Here is a 17,584-nt window from a genome sequence, read left to right as displayed (position 1 = left end):
CCCATCCTCTCTTCACAGGCTCAGCTGTAAAGAGATAAGTTACCTATGCACTTCCGTTGATCTCCTTGCTTAACAAAGCCATGAGCACATGGAGCAAGTAGCATTTCAGGTATCACCACGTTCTTTCAATTAACCTGGAAAACCTGTCCAGGGCTAAACCCTCTCCCACTGAAACTCCAGTTTAGCATCACTGACACAGAGAGACAGACAGGTACTGTGCAATTTGGGTTGGATTTTTTTTTTTTTTTTCACTATGTGGAACAGGTGAACTATTTTCTTCTTCTTAGGTATTTACTAGAGTTATTAAAGATCAAAGCAACCAAGCAACCAGGTAAAACAAGCTGCCTGCCAGCCAATTGAACCACTGTAAAATACAGTGCTGGAAGGGACTTTCTTCAGAACAGCCTCCTGATCTTCACAAGATAATCATGTTAGTCTTCTTAATGGCCTCTGTGCTGACCTCTACTGGCAGAACAAGGCTTGGGGAGCCATCAAGGGAAGATGATGGTACAAATGTCCCTGCCTTTGTAAATGAAATATCTCACACAACACAGGGCTGTCAATGGTTGGTCTTTTGGCTCCCACATGTCTCCTCTTTTGGGGGAAGCTGAGGGTGCAAAGGGAACAGAGCCTGCAATGCATCCATCAGCCCAAAAGGAGGATTCAGTCCCAGAGGTAATCCTTTTTCTCTAAAAACTTTAACCTAACGGAGCACAAAGGGAAAAGAATCATCTTGTGTTGGTTCATTCACTTTGCTTAGCCTCACAAGTATCACAGAAAGGGTGGCCCTCAGCAGGCTATGCTTTAGATCAGGAATAACTCCTGTTCCAGCCATTGTTGGGGCTGTTTGGTCCTTCAGGTTTTTGACGTATTGAGGAAAGCCTTGACAATGCAGACAACTGCAGTGAAATAAGAGGCTGGCTCAAACATTAACAACCCACTGATTCTATGTGAGAGAGAGAGATGATCGTATTGTCTGCCTTGGGAAGACCTCTCCTTCCACCCCCCTTGGTAGGCATCCCTTCTGTAAGTGCAAGGGGCAGAGCTGGTCCCTCAAAACTTTCCTTCCCACCCCCCTCCTCCCCCCTCCCCCCTCCCCCCGCTCCTATCCTTGTCATACAGAGTAGGAATCAAAACCCCAGTGGCTTTGCTAACATAGCAGAAGAAATATCTATCTCCTTGTTGAGCTGGTGAAAGGAAGGTGGAGTACCTGAAGCTCTGCTTTCCCATCTCCAGATGCCACTTCTACTGATAGGCAAATTTTCACGGAACAAAGATAATAATCTGCAAGCACTCTCTTGTAGTGTGGATTCATCTGTCCAACAGCAGCAGATAAAGTGAAGGCAGCTCACTACCACACTCACGCAGGTGCAATAGTTTGCATCTAGAGAAAGTTTGGGGGTTCGGAAACAAAAGATAATTTGGAACCATGAAAAATGATAAAGCAGTGTAGGGAAAGGGGCAGCTTTGCACTGTGCAAGGCAAAATAACCCGGCACATTTTTACCTGTTTAGGTTGCTGTCACCAATGGGGCTTTTTATTCTCTTCAAGCCAGGGAAAACCTGTGGCGTAACCTCTCCTCCTGGCCTTGATAGCCAGAAAGCCACCTCAGCAAGCACGTGGCAGAGGTGGCCGTGATGCTGAGGTTTGGCTGGGAGTCAGCTCAGGAACATGTGGCGTGTTGTGGGGCATCACAGAGATCTTGGCTGCGCCACCTGCCCACCTGTGATTCCAGAGATGTTCAGCTGACAAAGAGTCACCTTCCAGCGCTGGGGTGTTCCATGAACACTGCTGGAAGGTCTGGGAAAGACCTCAAAAGAAAAGAGGAAACGGGAAAAGAAAAAAAAAAAGGGGGGGGGGGGGGGAAAAAAAAAAGAGAATGACAGCAGGGAAAGGAGAGTTTGTTGCAACTAATCCCTGTTGCAAAATACCAAGGCTTGAACACCCCAAAATGTAGCAAAAACGCTGCGGAGCCCGCCGGGGCCGGGTGCCGCCAGCGCTGCCCCGCCAAGGCTGCCGCTCCCGCGGTCCAACACCGCCCCCTCACGGCTCCGCTGCTGCCAAAATCCAGCGTTTGCGGGGCCGCACAGCCAACTCTTGCCAAAAATCACGGGGTTCCCCCCCGCTACAGCTCTGACATCGCTGGGGGTGCACCCTGTTTTCCACGGGGGCAGAGCGCTGCAGGGATCCAGCCACCCGCACCCTTCAGTCGCTGTCCGGCTGGAACTGGGATAGATAGGTGGGTTGGATTCCTGCCCTGCAGCCACTTACCGCTGACGCACGGGGACATGGAATCAGAGGGGGAGCTGATTACCCAGCCCTGGCTACACCCTGCGTCCACGCTGAGCTGAGTGATGCCACCTTCACACCAGGTTTACACTCACATGAAAATCCCAGAAGAGCACATCACCACATCAACTGCTGATGACACCTTGCATTCTCCTTGTTTCAACTTCATCACACAAACTGGAAAGAGATGGTTTTCCTTCCTAATATGGAAAAATTTCCATTGGTAACATCGAGTCAGCTCTAAGCCTAGGTAAGTTGCTCAGAGCAGGTGTCCTTGATAGATGGCAAGGCAGCAGGTTTGCTGCTGCAGACACTTGGAAAAGCTGAGCTGGGTGCTGCCCCAGGACCCTTGAGGATGGCTCAGTGTGTGTAGGCAGCAGACACAGCTGGGATGGAGGGAAATAAAGAAGAATGGTCTCCCTGTCCCTTCAGCTTGGCACTAAGAACGGGTAAGAGGTCCCCAGGGCATTTCTCATCCCTCCTTCCCCCACACCCCACACTGACCACAGGGTCCAAACCCTACTTTGGCTGTGCCACAGAGGGTGGGAGGGTTGCTCTTCTGTTCAGCTCATGCACATAACTCTGGCCCAGGCATATCAACTGTGCCTGTACCAAATGGGGCGTTTTCAGTTTACAGGTGCTGGACATCAGCCTCTTGCATCCCCTGCAGGAAGCTGTGCCCGCCGAGGTCCAGTCCTGCAGCTCTCCCCTGAATAAGCAGTTCTTGAATTCACACACCCTGGGCACCTCAAACATTTTTATCCGCCCTCCCTCCCCACCCCCCCGCCAAAAAAAAAGCAAGATGCTACTAATGCTACTAAAAATGGACCATGCATCCACTTCTGTTGCAGAGCTCATGCTCCTGAGCTGGAAATACAACTGGCAGGTACAAATGTGAGCTACACTTGCGTTCTGACAGCCTAACAGTAACCCAGAAAGTTTCAGTCTATCCACTCAAGTTTTCTCCTGATCTGCATCTCGCTGAACAACTTTGACCCTCAACATTTACCTTCCTCTCGCTGACTTGTGGCCTCCAGCCCTGCTCCTTTTTTCCTCAGCTGCCATCACTGTCCTGCTCCTCAGTGGTTCTGACTGGATGGTGCTTAAATCATGTCTCAACTGAGCATCAGCAGTGGGCTGAGGACCAAGGCCTGGCAAAGCAGGAAAAATTGCCAGCACGTGTTTGCTAAGAGATCAAGATCTCCAGGCCTTACCCTGGTAAGAAAAATAAATGGCAAGTGAAGAAGTCAAAAGAGGATGCTGCACTGCTCAGGGTTTTGTTCAGTATTAGCTGCAATGCTACTGTGTGATGTGCTGGCAGTGGCAAGTAAATAGATTATGGACTAAACTTTGTAAAATAAATAGCCTGTTACTGAATATATACTTCTCAAATTAATCACTGACACAAGCTAATGACGTAGTCTCAGGCCAAGAGGCTTGAAATGGTTTTACATAGGCAACCAGTCTTGATCTCTGCTGGCTGCAGAGTCCTTCCGCTCTTGCTTCTTCCAACAAAACCTATTTTGAAGGTGCAATTATTCAGTGGCTGGGGTTAACTCAATGCTCTGAAGGATGAAGGTAAGGTAATCCACTATATTCTTCTTGGTATTTATTTTGCATGCTCTGGGATTACAATTACAAGATAAAATATTATTGCAGGAGGCCGATATTTAACAAGGTATCAGCCAAAGGGACAGGACTTTAAATACATGGGGATACTATGCTGAGAGTGGGACTGTTGGGGAGGCCCAGATAAGATGCCAGGTTTATAGTAGTTGATTTCATGATCTCTGCCAAAATGTGCCACATCCCTGGCTGTCAATGTCATTCCCACCACCACAGGGTTTTCCCCTCTCCCACAGGCTGGAAAGAAACTGGCCCTTGTCTTCTTCCTCACTCTGTCCTCCCCACCAGGGTCTGATCCAGAGCCCACAGGTCCTGCTAATGAGAGCACTCACAGTGGGAATATGGACACTACCTGCAGCCTGGGATGCAGCTAGCCTGGGATGAGCCTGTGCATGCTTACTGCAGAGGACTTGTTTTCAGGCACCAAATTCCCTTTTGTCATCAAGAATGGAGGTTTGAAGAGCAGCACCCCAAAGGATGGTTTGTCTCTTTGGTGTGACACGTAGGTACTGCAGCCCCCTGAAATAAGCCCCCATTCATCAGTCACACTGCCCCAAATCATCCTTCAGCCTGAATTCACGTGCCTGCCCCACTGCTTACCTTCGGAGTTTGATACTGCCCTTGGCCTCCTGCACAAACATGGCCAGGAAAGGTTCCTGTCTCACGGCTCTGAGACTAATTACACGGAGATGAGGGGCGGGTGGTTCAGGACACAGTGCCAGGTTCCACAGGGACTGGCAGAACAAATGTCAGCACAGAGCCATAAGGCCAGCATGGAAATCAAGAGTATTCATAGGGGCAGGAGAAAGTCTACACGTGAAATATCTGCACTCATCTGTCCCTCTATGTAGCATTGAATCAGACCTAAAGAAAAAAAGATAAAATTGCTAGTTTTGGTGAAAACTTCAGATCTCCAAAATAGCTTCGGGTCAGGGGAGGGGGATTTTGCAAATTGTAGTAATTTTCAGCAAAGACCTTGCCCCGGTCCTACCTGGTGTGCCCTTGCCTTGCCCTGGAAACAGGGCTCCCATCTGCATGGCAGCAGGAATGCAGCATGGGGGAGATGGCAATGCTGGACTTTCCCGCTAGCAGGGAAATTCACCGCTCTCCTGCGAGATTTCCCATGGGGAAAGGAAGGGTTAGAAATGCTTTAGAAGTACAAAAGGCATTATAGTGTCCAATCCCTGTCTTTAATGTAAGTGGCTCTTCAATTTATACTCATCACCTACTCTTTGTAAAATTCTTGGCATTCCCTGTGTTTCCTTTTTCTCTAGCTCCAGTTAAAGGCCATAAAAAGTTCAGAGGCATTTCTAACCCTAGAGATACCAGACCATGCTGTCTCAGTGACACCAATCAAGTGCTGTGCTCCAAGGTTTCCTCAGCAGTACCCTCCTGGCAGACAAATCTCAGTCTTCAGTTAACCCAGAGAAAGGTCAGCCAAGCCATCAAACGTTTCAAAGCACAATTAAAACCCCAAATGAGCGAAGTTAAAGTTTAATGATGAAACTTCACTGCCAGTTGATGCTCAGTGATTACAAGGGTCACTTGAAATACCATCAGCAAAACCACCACGTGTGTCAGGAACCTGTCCCTGCTGATTCGCATTAGTGAATTTTTTGGCAAGGCAAATAGCCTTGCTGTAATATGATTGCTGCCACTTCAAAAAAAAAATTAAAAATTTAAAAATTTTTAAAAAGCAATTCAAGCTGTAGGTGACAGAGGTAGAAGCTGCTTAGAGTCTGAAAAGCTGAGGAATTTAAAGGTGATGTGTTTGAATTATCTTAAAAGAATTCAGAGTAAGTGTGGTTCACCACAAAAAGTCAGAAATTAACTCTCCATCCCAAGAATATAGCATTTAAAGATAAATCAAAGGCCCAAAGGGACAAAAAAGGTCACAACATAGTCTTATTCAAAAATACCAAATAATTTCTTTCGTTAAAAAGCTGACATTTTATACATAAAATCCTATTTCCCGATGTTATGAAATTTTTGCAACATCCTATACTTAAGGTTAAAACAAAAGGAAGCATAAAGTCAAAACTAAATTACAGAAAGTTCAAGCCAAGCTTTTCAACATCAGAATGAGCAAGTAACAAATAAAAATTTGCATCTGATCTGTAGATTACATCTACATTCCTTCATTGTGTTGGATTTGAACAAAGCCCATATTTTCCAACAGCAAAACATTTCCTGGGAACCTCTTCACTGCCATCCTACCCATGCCTGGCTAGGCTTTATTCCAGAAGAATGTCACTGAACACTGTGGTATGAGGAAGGGTGGAAAAGCAAAGGATGAAGGGAGACTTTAAACTAAGGACTATCTGTTTGAAAGAGGAAGGGCAAAACCCAACTTCAGGCTTTTCCTGTCCTGTCTAAAGAAATGGCATAAGGGAAATCACCAGCAGCCATATCAAAAAATTCACTAAAGAGCCAACAGTGAAGCCAAAAGGAAATCTGAGCTTTGCTAACACTGTTCCTATTGATGGGAAATGGGTAAAATGCCACTGCAGACAATTGAGTTTTGCCCCTTTTTAGTGAGACAAAAATCTGTCTAATTTATTTCACATTCTCACATATGTATTTAAAAAATTATAATTCTCAGCTCAAATGCCTCCTTGATATATTAGCTATCTACTTTCATTATATTCATCTTCATTTTTGGTGCAGGATATGAATGTGTAATCTAAGTCATAACAAAGGTTTCTCTGTGGTAGTAAGAGGTGTCATTATCAAACATTACATGGCAGTTCATAATGCCAGTGGAATAATTTTGCATCAATGTTACAACGAAATTCTTGATAGAGAAAGATGTTATGGGAAGTAATTACTTCTCTCCCCCCACTAGCTGTTAAACTTTAATAACTCAGATAAGATTTCAGGTTTCCTAAAAGACAGGCTGGCATAGACCTTCATTCTGTAATTCCTATATTTTAGTAGCCAGAATAAAACAAAAGTATCTAGAACATACTCTTTCATTTAGACAACAAGACATGCAAAATAAATACAAAATGGGTTATTCATGGTAGATTGAAAGAAATCCTGAGTTTAGATCCCAGATACCAAATCTCATCAGCCCATCTGCTGGCTAATCCCATAAATATAGTTATTTAGACTAGAAACTGCAAATGACAGATAACAGCAGAGAGAGGAAGATAAATCTAGGAGATACTTAATGGATTATATAAAAATGAGCAAGAAATGCCCTATAATTATTCCACACTGTTGAACTGGTTTCTTAGCTGATTTAAAGGCTTAACTACCTCCTCTGGAGAAATAAGCAGAGCCAACTATTAGTACATATACATGTTTTAATAGCCCACTCACTGTGACTCCCATCCTGTGCTATGGGCTTGCATTTCTGCTTCTCCTGTCCCATCAGCACAATATGGCAGGAGCAAAGTGAAGAATCTCTGTAGTGTTGCATCCATAAAGTCTGATAAACCTTTTTTTTTAGGAAAGCATCTACCCCAAACCAACTTGGTTTCATTCATTTTTGTACCTGAAAACACCAGTCACCTGTAGAAATAACACGTGAGTTAATATTTGCCTCGCTGGTTTCTGCACATGGAAATTCCTGACAAATATTTTTTGTTTGGAGTTGATTTTGGTTTTTTTCTTTGTTTAAAGACATTTAAGTTGGTACATTATCAGTCTGAATGCAAATTTCAAATGCTTTCTTTGTGATCTGGGGTTCTTGCAGGGGCAGAATAATGTGTTTTTAACTAGTCCAGTCACTAAAGCCTGACCAACAGAAATGAGCCCTGCAGCACCCACTGCATTTTTGCTTCCCATTGGTGGCCTTAGCTGGGCATGTGTGCACTATTCATCTTGCAGAATGACTGAAAAAAAGCTCTGATTAAGCATTAAAAAAAAGGGGACTGGGGTTAAGGGCATGAGAGGGCAGTGGTAGCAAAGCAAGCCAGAGCTTTCTTCCATTATTTTCATAATTGCCTAGAAATTACTACCACAAATAATAATAATTTTAAATGCCAGTTAAAAATCAGTAGGCAGCCCTGGCTTAAGAAGACAGCAAAAAGAAGTGTAATAAATGAGAAAGTAAGAAGTTTTAAAAATCCACTTGGCAAGAATAGTGTTTTAGGCAGACTTTGCACAGACTTCATTCCTTGTAGTGGGGAAAAAAATGATCAAGTCTAGGGGGATAACCATGTTTAAAGGTTTGTTTTGTTGTGGGTTTGGGGTTTTTGATTGGGTTTTTGTTTAGTTGGTTGGGGTTTTTTGTGTTGAAGGGCAGCCTAAAGAATGAAGCCAGAGAGAGGAGTCCTATTGCCAGGAATTGCTAATTCCTTTTAAGTTTTTGTCGTTGGGCACTGTGGGTCTTTGAGATTCTTTGAAAGCATTTTCTGAAAGTCATCATTAAAATAGAACATCATAAACAGAAGGAAATAAATAATTCTAAGGACCCCTATAATAATAAAGGCATAAAATGTTAATTAACTTATTCTGCAGCTCTGCTGACAGCAGGAGTCCATCAGCTGGAAATTGAGAAAGGGAAACCTCTGATGGCTCACCAGGGATCTGTAGGCTCCCTCTGGACCACCAGCATGAGACTGCTACAAAAAAGACAAAAGGTGCTCCAAAAGGGATCAGGAGACCTTTTTTCAGAGGAGATAGGTAAGTATTGAAGGCCATGGTGAGATAGTTCACTTGAAGGAGTTGCTTCTGTCAGATGGTGTTTAGCTCAACTTCTCCTTCTGTCTCCTGGAGAAAGGTGTGATTAGCAATGGCACAAGAGCATGTCAATCTAGATGGCCCCAAATACGTCACGTCCATTTTAATATAATACCCATAATATACTGTAGTCCATAATATTATTGAGCAGTTAAACCCAGCTCAGGAGGCCCAAAGCTGGAGTCTCGGAGCACGTTTGGCTGCTTTGTTCTAGGCACTAGATGTCAGTGTTTTACCTACACTTACAGAGATTTCCAGTCACTGGGAATGCATAGGTTACAATAAATAAACAAATAAATAAATAAACAACGTAAAGCACCTGCAGTACCAAAGCCCCATCTAACCAGCAGCAAACCTCTCCTTCTCTCAGGTGCCCAAGAGGAAGTCAAACTTTCCCTTTTCCCCTTCTCCCTGTTTATGCCCAGAAACATTAGTTTAAAGAAGAGCTGAGTCAAACACGTGCAGGATACCAAAAGTACCTGCCAATATTATCAATAGTGTTGAGATAATATAGTATAGTATAGTATAATATAATATAATATAATACAATATAATATAATATAATATATTCCTGTGTTTGCTAAGAGTTGCTAACAGACCTGGCCAAGAAGTTTTAATATACAGAAGGAAACATGCCCATTTCTTTGAAACCTTGCTTTTTCTACACTGTATAACATTCATGAGGATTTTTACCTGAAAAAGAAATTGGAAAAATGGGGGTTTTAGCTATTAGAAAAAGCTTTATAATTTTGTCAGAAACAATTTTACTGAGCTCTTAAACTGCTTTTAAGTTCAGGTAACAAAATGGGTTCAAACATATTTACAACATGAACTAACAGTGGTATCTTCAACATTTGGTTCATGTCATCTTTTCTTTAGGTTTGAATCAAAGAAATCAAAAATTTCTCAAATCAATCTATTAAGAAAAATTGTACCCAGGGTTATTTTATTCCATTGCCATCTCAGTATCACATTAACATTATGTTACATAGTTTAAAATGCATTCCTACCCCTACTCCTTGTGCACACACAGTTTGTGTGTGCAAAGCATTTCTAAAAAAAAGAATCATTTACATTAACACAAACACAGTTTGAATTAGCCCATGCAAACTCCTGAGATAGCAATAACTGAAGGAATTAGGAGTTCCCCTTGCCTTCCAGGTGGTCCTGTCTCTGATGTATCACTTTTCTGCTTCTCTCCCCAAAACCTCTTCGCTCCCATTCTTTCCCCAGCACAGGGCTGAAGGAGAGCATCCTCTCAACTCCCTCTTTGACCTCCACAGGCACTCACTGCTGGACAACAGCATGTTTTCTTTGCCCTTCAGAGCACTCATACATCAGAAAAAGTGAAGCAACTGAAACAACCAACAAATATAGTGAAAGATGAACACCATCTGCAAACTTTAAAGGTAGTTTTTGTGTTCTCTTTTGTCCATCAGTTTATGTATATGCTCTATCTCACTTTGCATGTGTTCATTGAATGAGAAATTGTGCTCCACAAAATAAGTAAATCCCCCTTCTTTTTTTCCTCCAGCCTACCTATGCATTACAGTCAATAAGGAATTCCAAGTATGAGGCGGTAGCTGTACTCAACAGCACCCTATTGGCCTTGAGGGAAAGGTAGGGGGTGCCTTTGCTAGAGAAAGGTCAGTATTAATCTTGTTATGTCGCTGTCCATAAACAAAGCATTGCAAAGGTCACACGGATTCCAAGCAAGTCTGGAAAACTAGAAAACTTTACTAAAAGGAAGGGAATACACTCATATTTGAAATAAAATCTAAGGCTAAGCTGCCCTCTAGAAGAATAAACCAAGGACCTTTGCACTTCAAATAATAACACAGCCAAATACAATGCTACATTTATGTCTTATTTTTAGACAAAGTCTGGGCAAAATGAAACAAAAAAATACAATTTTCTGGTCTATTTCCTGAAATAAAAAAAAAAAAAACCAAACCAAAATGAAACTATCAGTGACCATCTAATGATCCATCCTATCCCAAATGCTGAGAAGTCATTAGTGTCGCCTCAGCCTGAAGAATCCATGTGTTAAATCAGTGTGGTATGAACAAGTCAAAGCAAATCTAATCACCGTAGGCTACATTACATCCCAATATGTGCTGAGGAAGATTGGCATCTGGTACTCACAATTAGCAGGGAGATTTTCAGGGAGGAAAGCATCTGTCAGGCAGACCCAGGACCAACAGGATGGAGCACAAGCAAAGAAACAGGAATTTCCTCCTTTTTTAATGTGAAGCACAACTTTTTATTTTAAAACCTTTTCACACATTGAAGTGCTCTCCAGAGAGAGATGGAAAGCATAGTGGATCATAGCTTTCAGAGCCCAGTGTCCCACTGTCACAGCAGGTGACTGGAGATCTCTCCCAGATGTCTTTTGTTCTGCTACATTAACAATGGCTCAGAGGGTCACTGTTAATATAGGCTGGAAGGAAAGGTAATTCAAATTGACATTTCAACTGTTGATTGGCTGGAAGCAACAAATCAAACAATCAACCATAAATCAACTTTATAGAACAGGACAAAACATCAATTTGTTGTGGTGAAATCCAGTCTCTGTTGAAAAGCCAAGTCAGCTTACTGGGAGAGAAAGGAGAGCCAGCAGACAGACACCTCAAGAGTTTAACAATCCACAGCAAGTTTATTTTTAAACTGTGCCGGGAGCACTTGTCAGCACTGGGTGTGTGGTTTGCCATGGCCACAGCTCCTGATGACATCAAAAAACACCCCATCAGAACAAAGAGGTGCCAAAGGGAAACTGTGACTGTGGCAGCCTTTCACGCTCCAAAGCGGAAGCACCCAAACCTGTCAAGCCTTGTGAATGAGACATCAGCCATGAACCTTTGGTTTGCAGCTGCTGCTACCAGGCAGAGTAGAACAGATCTGTGTACTGCAGGCTGTTCACTCCTCATACTTTTCCTTATAGTCAGGCTAGTTGGGACAGGATACAACTGATCAAGAGCCCTCAGATATCCCACCGTTGTCTAAAGACACTGTTCATAAAAAAGTCTCCTTGTTTGGAGACCACAAAAGCATAGAAGAAATATGAGCTGCCAAGGCCTTCCTATCAGAGGCAGACAGAAATCAGTCACAGGTAGATCAGTCCCAGGGTTTCACTCCCTCCTTTTTTAAAGTGTTGTTCATGATTCAACTACAGTCTCCAACAAATAGAAAGTATTTGCCTTCTTGCCTGGTCCCCCAGAAACCAGTGACAGAAAAATTACTGAGACTCACAGGGCTGGTTCTCAATCACTTCCTATAAAGTCATTAACAGGTATAAATACAGCCAACTGGCACATATTTGCTAGTGGTTTATGTTTATATTTTAGCTTTAAAGTTTATTCCCCTTTCTATCACATTCAACAGCATCGCTCTTTGTGGCAGAACTTCAGAAAAGGGTCACTTGCCACTGAGCCACGCCTACATAACACTGGATGAGCAGCCAGTTTTTCATCTGCACAGTAGCAAAAGAAATAAATCTTCCTGTCATTAAACCTCTCTGCTGAAGAGCCTCCCACCAATGACACAGAGAAGGCAGCAGAGGTAAAGGATGCTGAGTCAGGAATACTGGTGTGGGCTTAAAATGGGGTGGGAATAGGACAGTTTACAAGTCTGAGGTAAAAGTCAGTATTTTGAAAGTTTTTTATTTGCTTTATATTCAGTGACAAAATGACTGCAAGAGTCTGAGATTCTGCTACTCTTTGGACTCGGGGAATTTCTGTTCACTCTTTTATCACACACCCTACTACCAGACCTTCAAACATTCATGTGATCATGTAAATTTTAAGACTTCTTGAACATAAACAATTTTATGCTGAAGCGGTTCTGTGTTTGAGCAAATTTTCAACTATTTGAATGGGACAAAATGAGGATGCAGACACAGAGGTCTGTTCAGGATTTGGGGCAATATCCTTGTCCCATGCTCACACTTGTATGCCCAAAGCAGCCCAGGAACCCAGGCCCAAAGCTTCCCTCCCTGGGAAGGATTAAAACCAACTCCTTAGAGCATCGTATTGTCATCCATCAATTTACTACCAACTATCATTTGTCAGCTCTAAGAGAGCCATGAAGTTTCTCATTTCCCACATCACTGGCACTAGCAAATTCAGAAAACAAATTCAGCATGTTCTAGGTTCCCCATCTGGATCTGTAACTCTTCTGAGGAACAGGGAGCAGTCTTTGGGGCCTCTTGGTGTCTGGGACAAGCAATTTGCTAACAGTTCTCAGAGCTACACAACAGAGTCCTACAGTGAAGGCAAATGGTTTTGGGTTTCTGACAGGGTTTGTCAGACTATGTTGTGAACTACAATTAACTTTGAAGAAAACACAAAGGATAATTTCATGCCCCGTTAAACTCATAATTTCCCTTCTGCATTTCTGGACTTGGACAACATTGTTCCTATCCCTGCTCAGCCTTCCACAGCCTCACACCCATTACTGTAGAGCAGTTAATTAAATACAAATATTCTCGTCAAAGCGCTGACTAAGGTGTGTCAAATCCTGTCCCCTCAGATGCTATAAAGGGACCATTAAGTTGTCTAAACAGTTCCAGAAAGTGTTGCAACACACCACAAATCACAGCCGTGTGAACAGGCACTCACAGTGCTCGTATCCACAAGTTCCCAGTCCTCCTGGAAGCCTCACTGGGGTGTCTCTGTAAAAGCTGGTTTGGGCTCGGTCCCCTCAACAGCATCAAGCCACGCCACACCATTTCTGCCCACCTATGAGGCTGACAAGAAACAGAAGAGAAGTCTGTATCCCCATAGCATAAGAAAGATCTTGTACAAGGTAAGGAGATGTTTCCTCTTCCACAGCTGCACCTTCTGAGCAGGCTTCCAGGAAAAGCCAGGCCCGTATCAGCTCATCCACTTCTGCTGAAGGGCCCCTATGGGAGGGCAAAAATTCAAGAGCTGAAGGACAGACATTTCAGAGGATCATATACAAAAAAAGACAGAAAGCCTTAGGTCACAGCCAAGGAAAGGTCCCCAACTCACACAGACATCTAAGAATAAACCACCCCACCTGTTCCTTTTATCCACACATAACATTTCCCATCAGGTAATTTTCAAATCACTTTCACCTGCAACCAGCTCTCAGTCAGGAGTCCTGGCCTTCCCTCTTCTCCTTCCAGAGGTCTCACGTCATCTTAGGATCACAGGATCATTTAGATTGGCAGAGACCCTTGGGATCGTTGAGTCCAGCACTGCCAGGTCCACCACTAAACCATGTCTCCAAGTGCCACATCCACACATCTTGTTGCATGGCAGGTCAGTAAGGACCATGTGAAGCCTCCTGAAGCACCACTGGGTTCCTTGTTTCACCCTGGGGAGAATGACACTTCAGGAGATTTAATGGGGAACAGAAAGTACCTCTGGTAGTGTAAAAAAAAACGCTATTAAAAGAGAAGGCTAAAAGAAGAAACCCTTGAGAATGTCATTCGCTGAGATTGCAGTGATGAATGGCAAACCCAGCTTCTTCAGCATGAGAGATTTCAGTGAGAAGACTGTGAGCCCTGCTTTGGGCTCCCAGAAACTCTCCAGCAGTTCTGCGAGGGGCTCAGGAACACTCCTGGTGGGAGGATGTGATGTTTTCCAAATACCTGGAAGGGAAGGCAGCTGTAACCCATTTAAATCACATAAACAGCTCTTAGCCTCCTTAGTGGGGAGACAGGGGCGCCTCTCCAGCAGGTGACTGCACCTGAGAAACTTCTCAATACTTACAGGGAAATGCCACAGAAAATTTAGGGTCTCATTCCCAGGAAAATTAACCCATACTTTCTGTTTGCCAGAAAAATGCCCAGTGAATGGGGTTTTCCATAAACTTTGTGCATTGCTACTGAGTCAGTGACTGCCAGGAAATTTTACCAGCCTTTGCTCCTGAGCACATATTTGGACCCAAAATTAGCCCCAAATCTCCTCTTGTCCCACTTTGCACTCAGCTCTCTTGGAAAGCAGGAGTAAGATTTCTGAAGTGAGTTTGCAGTTTCTCCCACAGTTGCCCCTTTCACTTTATATGAACACCTTAAAACATGTTTCTGAGCATGTTTATAAGAACAAACACCGTATGTCCTGAGAGCAAAGCCAATTCCTAGGATTTTCTATTTGATAATGATGGCTGCAGCTCCCCTGGCTAAAGGCACATGCTGGTTTTTTTGCTACTTCATGCCAGCCTTGATCTTCTTTTACCCCTCGTGTAGAGGGGGCATGTTAAGTGTGTGTTCACAGGCTTGGGAACCACATCATGGTGCTTTCTCCTGCCACTCATCATTGAGCTAGTTTTTAGTTGAAAATATTAATCTAAAAAGTACATCCTCACTGTAGTCATATATTTTCACACCTGAATAGCAACTATCACTTTTGAAATTTGTTTCAAGTCTCCATTTCCAGGGGTGATTTTCTAGTTCTTCCAGGCTGTCTTTCCCTCCCTCCTGGAGCTACACGTGTAAGCTTGCCTGTCTCATCTCCTTGGGTTCAACCAGAATTTCATGTCCAAACCCTGACAGTCAAATTGAAAACCTTGTGTCCTCTTCCCACTCCCAAAGTCAACATGGCACATGAAACCTCACAGAAGAAGCAACTGGGAATATAATTCTCCTTTCAGAGTCCCTCCCTCCACCTGAAATGGATAACCTATCTTGTCAGAATTTGAGAACAAATACTTTTCCCTCCAAGAGTGTGGACAGTCTTTGTAGGTAACATATGGACCTGCTGGCAGGCAACCATATAAATAACTATTATAGCAGCATCCCATACATCCCTTGTAATAGAGGCTCTCAAAAAGGCTTTGTTTTTTACATCATTTCACTCCATCTGACATTAGAGTCATTCCTGGTGCTATTTTTAGTGAACTAATCTGTGTTTGGAGGCAATTTCCCCCCTCAAATATTTCTGGGTGTTTGATAACCAACACAGTCCCCACAAGCTGATCATTTGTCATCCTTCACCAGAGAAGGTCACTTACGACCATTTTAGCACTTCCCAGTACTTAACTCTCATGAAGAAATGATGGTCCTTATTGAAGTTCAGTAAATAGGTTGGCATTAAGTTTCCAAGACAAATTACTCCAGACTATTGGTTTCATATTAGATCACAGGAAAGAAATGACACCTAGTTGGACTTAGGGGCGCGCTGAGGTGCCAAGGAGCAGGATAAGCCTATGGGAAACCAGGTTCTCCTGGATCCATGGCAGATAGAGCCCTCGAGTTCATCTGCTAGGGTCTTTGTCACACCACTAGGAATCATAGCCTGGAATATGTTCTGTTTCCTCTAAGCACTACAGCTAACAAGAACAGACTGATTCAGGAATTCAGCATTACCTGGTTTATAGCAAGGAAATGGGGCATGGCTGGATTGGGTCCATGTTTGTACCCCCAGCCAAAGCATGCCACACTCTTAGAGGAGAATTTCTTGCTTCACATCACTTGGTTGTCAAAAAGCATTAGAAAGGTTCCCAAAAATGTTTGCTGTGGCCTCAACAAAGCTCTGTCCCTCAGGATCAGAGCTTCTCTCTTGGGCAACTACGTGGCACTAACTCCCAGGAATGTGATTTCTCATTGCTACCCAGACCTTTAGAGCTACTTTGAGACCTATCTAGTCCTGGAGAGACAAAATCCAGATGGACAATTTGGAAGTATCTGTAGCAAAACTGACACAGAAGGCACAGCTGTTGGGTACCAGTGGGTGTGGATCTGCCTCAGCCCAGATGCGATGGACATGGGATACAGCACATTCTGGCCTGCTCCATGGTGTAGCTCTGCAGTCACAGCTCTGTCATCTGGTCTTAAAAAGCAATCATTTAAACCTCTGCAAAGCTCCTGCCATTGTACTTCAGCCAGTCATAGTAACTGGAAAAAGCTCCTAAATTATAGCTTGGCTGCCTCAGAATGATGGCATAACCCACCTTGATTTACAGCCCTGGAGCAAACTTGAAAGGTTTGATATTCTTGCAGTCCTTCAAACCTCACCATTAGAGTCTCCATCCTATTTATCCTCTGAGTTTGTCTAGCAACTGGAAGAAGTACTTGGACTATTTCTGAGCATTATTTCATGTGGTGCAAGAGAAATTGGTCCTGTAGCTATAATCAGATTACTTCTTTGCCAAAGACCCTGTGTAAAACCTCTCTGGCACTTGCTGTTCTTCCTAAGAAATGCCCATTTTAGTTCTTTTTGTGCATCCAAAACATGGATCATTTTAAATATCCATGTTTAACTTCTATACTTTTTTTTCCCAGGATTTTAATAGGATTTGTCATCATCTGTAAAGCACCATGAAATGTAATATTTTCCCCAGAACAGGGTGTGAAATTTGTCTACCTTATCAGCAGTTTGTGTACAACTTGCTTCTTGGATTAAGTGTTTGACTCACTGAATACCTTCTTCTCACACTAAGTCTATCCAATTGGCATGTTAGGAAATACGTGGTTCTCTTTTCTTTTTCTAATGGTAGTCGTAGCCTCAGAAGGGATATATGGCATTTTATTGTGCATGCATATGTTTATGCCTAATTGCTGGAATTTAAGGAAGAACATTATGTCTAATTCCCTGCCTGAGTGGCTTTATTGCACTTGAGGCACAAGCACACAGCTACAATACCAAGGCATCTAGAAACCTTGCATACAGCTCAAGATCCTGACGATGTACGAACCAGGGAGAGAAATGATCCCTGCTCAAGGATTTCATGAACAAAGGAAAAATAAGGACAGTGATTGGCACAGACTAGGAGTTCCACATCAGCTTCTGTGACCAGCAATGTCAGAGCACTAGAGACCTGTAAATAGCAGATTTCCCCCACCCAGAAGATCCCCAAACGCAAACTACGGTGTTATTTCTAGGTTTGGGGCTTGTTCTTCTGAAAGAGCAACTTCCAGGAAAAAAAAGAAAAAAAAGAGAAAAAAACAAGAAAAAAAACCCCAACCAAACCCAAAGTGTGTTCTGATGATTGCCCCAGACTATAATTTAGTCTTGTA

General features: G+C 43.3%; 1 long non-coding RNA gene across 2 annotated transcripts in view; it reads right to left on the bottom strand.

The window, feature by feature from the left end:
• LOC121668038 overlaps nt 1-17,584 on the bottom strand; it is a 67,031-nt gene that overhangs the window by 4,560 nt on the left and 44,887 nt on the right. For both annotated transcript variants that reach the window (XR_006017231.1, XR_006017232.1), the window contains 3 exons: nt 13,700-14,218; nt 1,507-13,504; nt 1,211-1,384 (listed from right to left, as the gene is read on the bottom strand). This is a non-coding gene — a long non-coding RNA (uncharacterized LOC121668038). The remainder of the gene's footprint in view (nt 1-1,210; nt 1,385-1,506; nt 13,505-13,699; nt 14,219-17,584) is intronic.

The sequence above is a fragment of the Corvus kubaryi genome, unplaced genomic scaffold (assembly GCF_017639235.1).
Source record: "Corvus kubaryi isolate FWS band 111438036 unplaced genomic scaffold, C.kubaryi_AGA036_p1.0 37383, whole genome shotgun sequence".
Taxonomy (NCBI): domain Eukaryota; kingdom Metazoa; phylum Chordata; class Aves; order Passeriformes; family Corvidae; genus Corvus; species Corvus kubaryi.
This window is presented reverse-complemented; position numbering and strand designations above follow the sequence as displayed.